The sequence below is a fragment of the Rhinopithecus bieti genome, unplaced genomic scaffold, assembly GCF_001698545.2.
Source record: "Rhinopithecus bieti isolate Rb0 unplaced genomic scaffold, ASM169854v2 scaffold_74563, whole genome shotgun sequence".
Taxonomy (NCBI): domain Eukaryota; kingdom Metazoa; phylum Chordata; class Mammalia; order Primates; family Cercopithecidae; genus Rhinopithecus; species Rhinopithecus bieti.
The window spans coordinates 1,116,056-1,125,293 of record NW_016827726.1 but is presented as its reverse complement, the minus strand read 5'-3'; the positions used below and the strand labels follow the sequence as shown (position 1 = coordinate 1,125,293).

Here is a 9,238-nt window from a genome sequence, read left to right as displayed (position 1 = left end):
CAGGGACACAAACACTGAGGAAAACCGGCAGGGACTTTTGCCTAGGAAAGCTAGGTATTGTCCAAGGTTTCTCCCCATGTGATAGTCTGAAATATGGCCTGTGGGAAGGGAAAGACCCGATCATCCCCCAGCCCGACACCCCTGTAAAGGGTCTGTGCTGAGGAGAATTAGCAAAAGAGGAAAGAAGGCCTCTTGGCAGTTGAGCTAGAGAAAGGCATCTGTCTCCTGCCCGTCCCTGGGCGATGGAATGTCCTGGTGTAAAACCCGATTGTATGTTCTATTTACTGAGATAGGAGAAACCTGCCTTAGGACTGGAGGTGGGACGTGCTAGCGACAGTGCTGCTCTTTGTGCACTGAAAATGTTTATGAGGATGTTTGCATATATGCACATCAAAGCACAGCACTTTTCCTTAAACTTGTTCATGTCACGGAGATCTTTATTCATGTTTTTCTACTGACCTTCTCCCTGCTGTGACCCTGTTGTCCTGCCACTTCCCCTTTTTCCAAGATGGTAAAGATAATGATCAATAAATAAATACTGAGGAAACTCAGAGACCGGTGCTGGCATGGGTCCTCTGAATGCTAAGCGCCTGGTCCCCTGGGCCCACTTTTTCTTTCGCTATACTTTTGTGTCTCATTTCTTTTCTCAAGTCTCTCGTTCCACCTGACGAGAAACACCCACAGGTGTGGAGGGGCAGGACCCCCCCTTCCCTTGCCTCTTTGGGGGGACCCCTCTGATGGCTGCAGCTAACAGGTCAGTGTTTCGCCGGGCCTGGCGTTCATTCTCTTTGAGGTTTTCCTCACGGCTTACTGCGTCCCTGTTTACAAACACCTGGTTAGCTATTTCTAATAACTGATGTATTCATCCCTGCAAACCCAGCCTGTTTCTGCAGTTTTCTTCTAGTGCCTTCTGCGCTTTGACTAACTAAATCATGCGCTGATTTTCAGGGCTGTTGGGATCGAAGGGAGTATACATACGATAGGCCTCACACAGTCTCTCGTAGAATTGTGCTGGACTTTCTTCTTTTCCCTGAATGACCTCAGAGACCTTGTTAACGTTTGTGGCCTTCTGGGCTCCCTCTTTAATCCTTCCAGGAGAGCTTCCCTGTAGCGGTTCAGCCTTTGCATATCCTCTCTTTCATCTGGGTCCCACTGGGGGTCGGTTCCTGGGAACTGGGTCCCTACATACCCTCGGGGGTTTTGGTAGTCAGCTGGCGCATGTTCCTCCAACCACTTAGTTGCTGCTTAGAGCACTCTCTCCCTTTCATCTGTGTTAAAGAGGAACATGAGCAACTGGTGGCAGTCAGCCCAAGTGGGGTTATGGGTCTGGATAATAGTTTGGAGCAAATCAATTCGAGCTTGTGGCTTTTCAGTATAGGACAGGGTATTGTTTTCCAGTTGAGAAGGTCGGCAGAGGTGAAGGGCTGGTACACAAAACCCGCGTCTCCACCATGTGCCCATCCTCATCTATCCCAGGATACCGCTGCTCTCTCACGGGCATTTGTATCCCAGTTTTGGGTTGTAAACGAGCTGCCAAGGGAGGGGTTTCTCCCGAGTCTTCACCTCCTCTCTTGTCTACTCTGGGTGGCCTAGGGGTATGTTTGTCTTGCACAGGCTCAAGCACTGTGGGCTCAAGAGCGGGGAGCCTCTCTCCCTGGTAAGGGGAGGGCACCACTGGGATCACTGGTGCCATCTCCTGCAATGGATCTTCTGATGTTGGGTCAAACAGAACTTCGGGAGTTGATTTCCCTTGTCAGGTGGAGCAGGATCCTTCCTTGGCTGTCTGTCCCTTTGCTACTAGCACTGCTGCTGCCTGCCCTCTTAGCCACTGTGGGGGGTCTAGCACCAGCTGTAACCAAGTGTAACCAAGTATGTATGGGAACTGGTCTGAGTGTCCTGACTTACCAGTCCATAGAAACAAGGGACCTGTCCAGGCTTTCTTCTCATGGCCAGCCCACTTCTAACGTTGGCCAATCTATTTCACACAAAGTTCTAAGTTTTCCTGGTATCAGGAACCCCATAGTCTCCACTAAATCCTTCCTTGAAATTTTTCAACATAGTTCCTAGTGGAGTGGGCTCACTTTGTGTCTGACCCATGTTTCCTCGAGACAGAACACCACGCTTACACCACACGCACACCACAGAATAAAGAACGGGTGAAAAGGGCACACACACACTTTTTCAGTTTACACCAAACCAGAGTCAAAACCAAAATCAGAGTATCCAGAAATCCAAGCCAGGTCAAAACCAAAACCAAAGTATCAAGCAATTCAAGTCAAGTCAAAAACCAAAGTGCCGGTACAGGCGCGCCGTGGGTGATCAGGCCACGCTTCCACTCAAACGGAGTGGGCAAGTTCCAAAGACCAGTCTAACCAAGTTTCAGATGCCCAGACTTAAAGTGCCAGTTCTTTCCTGGTGTTCAGCCACTGTGTTAATCCTCTGCGGGGTCCTGCTGTGCACTGCTGTGACGAGACTTTCCACTGGGGCAATTGCCTATCTGGGAGCGCACTCAGAATCCATGTCGCTCAAGCTGGCCAGAGTCCCCCGCAGGGATGTTTCACGGGACAGGCCTAAGCTGTCTAAGGGGCTGCCTCGACCACCGTCTGTTAACCACCTCGCTTCCCCGTCAGGGAACCAAGAAATGTAGCAGGACGAGCCGCAGACAAAACGCCTCAGACACCGGATTAAAGAAGGAAGAGGTTTTTATTCAGCCAGGAGCATCAGCAGACTCATGTCTTAAGAGCCAAGCTCCCTGAAGACAGAGTTCCTGGCCCTTTTAAGGGCTTACAACTCTAAGGTGTTCCACGTGAAAGGGTCGTGATAGATTGAGAGCACATGTGGTTAGAGTGGGGGGGGGGGGGGTTAATCTTTTAGCCTCAGGCCTGGTCATCAGTGGCACCAGCTGGTCTTGCCACTGACTTCATTCCTGTTGTTTTTCAACTTTTACTTCCTCCTCCTCTTCAGAGACAGGAGACAGTAAGAGAAATGGCTTCTCTCCTCAGGATGAAACCAAGGCTGATGTCTGCTTTGGTCCCTCAGAATACTATTCAGATCACCCAATACGTATTATACAACCCCTAGATTTGCAAGACAAGGTCCTGGCTTTCTGATCTGGCAGCAACCTGACCCTCCAGTGGGGCTGAGAAATGGTGGGAGGAGGGGTGGTAGCCGATTATACTTGCTGCTTTCATACCAAAGTGCAGTAGCCTCCCCTTTCGTGAAGCACTCCGCTGGTTGTTCTAAGAGTCCAATCAGGTTCCAGGATTCCAAAATCGTTGATTCCATTTGCTCTTTCAAGGTGAGGCATTGCTTTGGCGGGGTGCTGATCCTGGAGCTCCCTCCTCTGACCTTTTGCATGATATCCCTCTCTCCATTCTGGCTTGCCTTGTAGAACTGCTTCCTCAAGCCCACCACTAACGTGCTGCTCCATCACCTATCACGACTGGGCCTTCCTCCTGGGTCAGGCAAACTACAGGCAAGCCATGTAAGTGACAGGCTTCTCTGCGCTACCCTCAATATTTTTGTATGTTTTTGAATAAATGAAACTGCTGTTTTCTGATTATAAGAGAAAAAAACACTCCCTTAAAATATTTGGATGCAGAAACTCTATATGAAAATTACCCTTTGCTAAGAGATACTCATCCTTAAGATGTTTTATATATATATCTATTAAGAACATTTTTCTGTGCATGATTATGTGTACAAAGAGTGGTTTATTCTATCCTTTTACTTGCTTTTAAAAAAACTGAGCGTATCTTTGACATCTTTCCATGTTAGTAAGTATAGATTGTCATGATTTTAAGAACAAAATAATAATTTATTTAACATTTCTCAAACCAATGGACATCTGAATCTTTTATTATCAAAATAGTATAATGAACATCATAACAACTTGTTATTTAATGAGAAATGATAAATTTCTTTCTTAATGATAAATTCCTAAAATATGATTTGTTGAGCCAGGTTTTATGGATTTGGTAAAATTGCTACATTTTCTTACAGAAAGTTTGTTCCAGTTTACTCTCCCATTGAAACTGGGGAGGTCCCTTATCCCCCTGGCAGGACATGCAACAGGGGTGTGGCTGCTGGAGCCCCAAGGGGGAGCATGCAGATGGGCAGGTGCAGAGGGTGTGGGGAGTGCTTTTGGGCTCCAGCCCCATGGTGGTGCCTAGGGTGGGGTGTCTACAACTCCTGAAGCCCATGTGGGCATATGTTACAGTGTGTTCTTTCAGCTTTGCCATCTGCAGACGGCTTGTGTTAATCAGCTCAGTAAACCCTCTGCCTTAATGCAAGGGCAGGGGACCAGTGTGACAGCCTGAGTTCTTGCCCAGTGTACCAGAAAAATCAGATCACACGTGGGCTGAAAGGATGACTACAAGGTTTTATTGCGTAGCAGAGGTGGCTCTCAGTGAGATGGATGGGGAGCTGGAAGTGGGGATGGAGTGAGAAGGTGGTCTTCCCCTGGAGTCAGCCCGACTGTCCCCAGCTGAACTGCTCTTGGTGTCTAGACATCCTTCCTCTTCTCCTTTTCTCTGCTGTGTCATTCCACCATTGCTGGTCTGCTGGTGTCTGCTGGTCTGTTCCTCTGCTCCTCTTGACATTCAGCCACTTGTGTCTGTGCCCGCTAAGGTCTTGGGTTTATATGGGTGCAGGGTGGGGGGCATGGTGGACCCAAAGGCAACTTTTTGGGCAGGAAAACAGAAATGCCTGTCCTCACTTAGGGCTTCAGGTCTTCAGGCTTGAGGGTGGGGCCTTTTCCAGGGAACCGCCCTCTTCTACCCAGTATTTCCCTGTCTCCTGTTTGTATCACCATCAGTCACAGTTTGATTTATCTTTGATTCACACCTTAAGTGCCTGCTTCACCACTCCAAGCATACTGGATATTCTCAGTTTTAAAACTATCACATCGGGGCTGGGTGAGGTGGCTCACGCCTGTAATCCCAGCACTTTGGGAGGCCGAGGTGGGACGATCAGTTGAGGTCAGGAGTTTGAGACCAGCCTGGTTAACATGGTGAAACTCTGTCTCTACTAAAAATACAAAAACAAACAAACAAACTATCACACTGGGATAAAAATATTCCCAGGGTTTGTTTTAATCAGGTATGGTAAGACACACAGACACAGAAATGACTGTCTTGAAGGAAGAAGATTTTATGTCACAGATTGCTAGAAACAGGAGGCACAACATGCCACGGTGGGCCACATGGGAAGTGCTAGCATTGGTCAGGAGGTAGAGGAAGCAAGAAGAAAACATGGGGAAGAGCCTTTGTTATGGTTTCTGCAGTTAGGAATGGGAGAGGCAGGCTACACAGGTTTAGGATTGGCTGGTTTGAGTAATTTCAGTGAGCTCTGGGCGTAGGATCTGTACCTAGTGGCCTGATACCTAGACCTGGGATGATTGTGGAAGGGAAGTGTTGGCCCAGAGTGAGAAGCTGGGGGTGGTCTGGGTTCTGGAATGATGAGCTTGCATGTCAAAGGCACCACCCTAGTTGAGTTGTGTGCTATCTCTATCTCTAGGAATTACCTAACTCTGGGAGAGGCAGTCCCTCTCCCATTATAGAGGCCCTCAATGTCAAAACATCAGAAAATACAAAAACTAAGAAGGCATAGCAATTACAAAGTCTCATGCAGCTGATTTTGTACAAATTGTATTGATTTAGCTCTTGATATTGAACCTAGAAATACATGTTCCACAAAGCCTTGTGAAATATTTGATATTTGACTGTATGCTTCATTGTCTCCTTTATTACATTTGGAGTGTTGTGGTGCTTTATTTTAAGAGCAGTTTATATCAATATTACAACGTGCAAAATTTGAACAGTATAAGTTCTTCCCCATATTAAGTTCCCACGGAGGGGCCGGGCAAGGTGGCTCACGCCTGTAATCCCAGCACTTTGGGAGGCCAAGGCGGGTAGATCATCTGAGGTCAGGAGTTTGCGACCAGCCTGGCCAACATGGTGAAGCCTCATCTCTACTAAAAGCACAAAAATTAGTTGGGCATGGTGGCGTGCAACTGTAATCCCAGCTACTTGGGAGGCTGAGGCAGGAGAATCACTTGAACCCAGGAGGCAGAGTGCAAGATCACGTCACTGCACTCCATCCTGGGCAACAGGAGTGAAACTCCATCTCAAACAAACAAACAAACAAACAGAAAACCCACAAAAATTCCCACAGAGGAAAAACAAATCTCAAATAAAATCTACTCCTCCTTAAAAAACTTGTAGTCTCACAATAAGTTAATGCCACAAAATCTCCCCATCACTTTTCCTCACACTGCTTGTCTCCTCACTCTGATGTTTAGGAAAACTGCAGGATTTGTCTTCAGATTCTCTAGCCTCAGGAGTGTGGAAACCCATCCGGTTTGTCTCCTAATACACAATTAGTCCAGAGGGAATCCATGTACAAAACTTCTATAATAACTATATGACCTCACATCTGTGAACGTGGCAAAATAAGTCAGGTATTGCAACATGTCTTCCCTTTGTCCATTATCCACTTAATTCTTTTCCTTTCTAAGAGAATCTCTATTTCATTGGAAGTGGTGACGTGTCTAGCCCTAACAAACACGTGAACAAACAACAGCAGCATATGACAACGACCTTCCCCAGCCTGCTTGGCAGGCGGGAGGTCATTGAGATGTGCAAAGAAGATGCTGAGTGGGGATTCTGGGAAACCCCTTGAAAGTGATAAACTCCTTTTGCCCTTCCTCTCCTCATCCTGTCGCTGGGACAGGACGAGATGGTGGGATCCCCAGCAGCCATTTTGGAAACACAGGGCTGAAAGCCTCACTCTGTGGCTGGTGGAGGAGGGATCTAGAAGGAGCCACGTTTCTGGCCTTGGACTTTCCATTCTGGAATTGTCATTATGGAAGACAAAAATAAACCCCTGTCTTGTTTAAACAGATGTAATTGGGATTTTCTGTTACCTGCAGCTGATTTAGATTCCCAGAGAAAGGCATAGCTCTTCTAACAATAGTCAAATTCTCTTCTAATTCTTCTTCTTCTTTTCAGTTTTGTTTTCTCTTTCTCTAAAAATAGTCTAAATTGGTGTGTGGAAAGAAGTGGTGCTGAAGTGACGTTCAGAGTCAGGTTCTGTTTCCTCCTATCTTGAACCTCCCCAGACATCGGCCCAGCACTCACCAGCACTGTGATGGGCGTGAGCCCCCACTAAAGAGGCTTCTCACGGCCTCCTGAACCTCCTTGTTCCTCAGGCTGTAGGTGAAGGGGTTTAGCATAGGGGTCACCACAGTGTACATGATGGTTGCTATGGTGTCCTGGGCTGAAAAGGAGTCTGGGGGTCATATGCAGATCCCCAGGACAGTTCCATAGAACAGGGTGACCACAGACAGGTGGGAGCTACATGTGGAACATGCCTTGCGCCTTCCTGTGGAAGATGGAGTCTGGGGGATGGCTGCAGCAATGCGGATGTAGGAGATCAAGATGGGTACACAAGGAGCCAGGAACAGGACCACAGCCTCCAGGAATACACGCCGATTGACGTGTGTGTGAGCAGGCGATCTTCATGAGCGGGTAGGCGTCGCAGTAGAAGTGTGAAATCTCCTGGGTAGAGGAGCAGAAGGCCAGTCTGCTCATGAAGACCGTGTGGACCAGGGAGATGAGGCTGGAGCCCGCCCACACTAGCGTGGCCAGCCCCTGACTGAGCCAGGGGTGATGATGGAGCAGTCCTGCAGGGGCTGCAGATGGCCACATAGCAGTCCAGCGCCATGATGGCCAGCAGAAAGGTGTTCCCACGTTGGCAAAGGAGATGAGGAAGCACATCTGAGTCAGGCACTGGGGATAAAAGATTGTCCATAGGCTGGGTGTGGTGGCTCACGCCTGTAATCCCAGCACTTTGGGAGGCTGAGAAGGGTGGATCACGAGGTCAGGAGATTGAGACCATCCTGGCTAACATGGTGAAACCCTGTCTCTACTAAAATACAAAAAATTAGCCAGGCGTGGTGGTGGGTGCCTGTAGTCCCAGCTACTCGGGAGGCTGAGGCAGGAGAATGGCGTGAACCCAGGAGGCGGAGCTTGCAGTGAGCTCAGATCAGGCCACTGCATTCCAGCCTGGGCGACAGAGCGAGACTCCGTCTCAAAAAAAAAAAAACGTTTGGAATACGTTTAAGAAATAAAATGATCACTTAAAGCATGAAGTGCAGGCCTTTCTAAGTGAGCGGAGGAGAGGGAGGCAGTGTCGAGTCAGTGTCAGTGTGGGAAGGTCCACGGTTGCATGTCAACAGGAGCTTCCTCAGCTACATCTGTGGGAAGGATGACTGTGTGGCCTGCGTATGATCCAGGACCTGTGACTCGTGTAGACCGGAGAGGCACACTAGCTCCTATGAGCCAGACCTGGCCTGCAGGTGTATTTAGTTTGGACACTTCATGTTTTACAAAACATCTCACATGGGCTGACATTTTAAAAAACAAAGATTCCAGATAAAATCTGCATTTCTGGTTCTTGGTAAATAGGCAGAGCTAGTAACACTGGACTCCTGTCCTTGCAGCACTGCAANCGTGGTGGTGGGTGCCTGTAGTCCCAGCTACTCGGGAGGCTGAGGCAGGAGAATGGCGTGAACCCAGGAGGCGGAGCTTGCAGTGAGCTCAGATCAGGCCACTGCATTCCAGTCTGGGTGACAGAGTGAGACTCCGTCTCAAAAAAAAAAAAAGAGATCATCCGTGTTCCTGCCACATGGTTGGCCAGGAGCTTGGGGATCAGGTTGGTGATGAAGCAGATGTTGACAAAGGAGAGATGGGTGAAGAAGTACATGTGTGCAGGCGAGGGTTGGAGCTGATGCCCAGGATGATGAGGGTGTGACTAAGTACATACACAGGAAGAGCCAGAAGAGGGCCTGCTGCTGCCCTGAGTCACTGGTGATGCCGAGCAAGGGGAACTCGCCGACTCTTGTCTCATTCCCCTTACCCCTGGACATCTCACTGCAGCTCAGGGAGGTAGCAGGCTGCACAGACCACGGGGGAAAGGCACTCAGCAGAGCCTGGGCTTGCTTTATGTTCAGAATTAGATTGCAGTTCATTTGCAATTAGATAAATGAACAGAGCTTTAGTCTGTAACAACTGTCACTTTTTACTCAGTGCTTTTTTTTTTTTTTTTTTTTTTGAGATGGAATTTTGCTCTTATTGCCCAGGCTGGAGTGCAGCAACACAGTCTCGGCTCACTGCAACCTCTGCCTCCCAGGTTCAAGCGATTCTCCTGCCTCAGCCTTCCAAGCAGCTGGGATTAC

At 48.4% G+C, this 9,238-nt stretch overlaps 1 pseudogene; it reads right to left on the bottom strand.

Moving 5' to 3' along the window:
* Positions 1 to 7,135: 7,135 nt before the first annotated feature.
* Positions 7,136 to 8,929, bottom strand: LOC108523464 (olfactory receptor 1361-like; annotated as a pseudogene).
* Positions 8,930 to 9,238: the final 309 nt, after the last annotated feature.